This window comes from Palaemon carinicauda, chromosome 5, assembly GCF_036898095.1.
Source record: "Palaemon carinicauda isolate YSFRI2023 chromosome 5, ASM3689809v2, whole genome shotgun sequence".
NCBI classification, from domain to species: Eukaryota; Metazoa; Arthropoda; class Malacostraca; order Decapoda; family Palaemonidae; genus Palaemon; species Palaemon carinicauda.
In genome coordinates this window covers 76,865,573-76,865,914 of record NC_090729.1, presented here as the reverse complement: position 1 = coordinate 76,865,914, position 342 = coordinate 76,865,573, and positions in this window count along the sequence as shown.

Genomic DNA, 342 nt, shown 5'->3' with positions numbered 1-342 from the left:
AATCCTCAAGTTTCTTTATGATTATATCTATGAATTTGAGCCCTGTGGTGTTATACTGGGCACTGGGAGGCTATTATGCCCTTAAGGACAGCTTTGAGAAAGGCCCTGAAGCCGTTCTAGGAACCGAAAGCTACAGCAGTTTGTACAACATTGACGAAAATGGAATGATGTTTTAGAAATTATTTGGATCTGAATATTATCTATAATATTATTTACTTCTTCTAGAATTATATCAACTAGCAATTAAAGGGTTGTAACTGTAACCATATAACTGTAACCATATAACTGTAACCATATAACCATTTTGGTTATAAATGTTTTGTCGTTAAAAGTTAAAAGCTA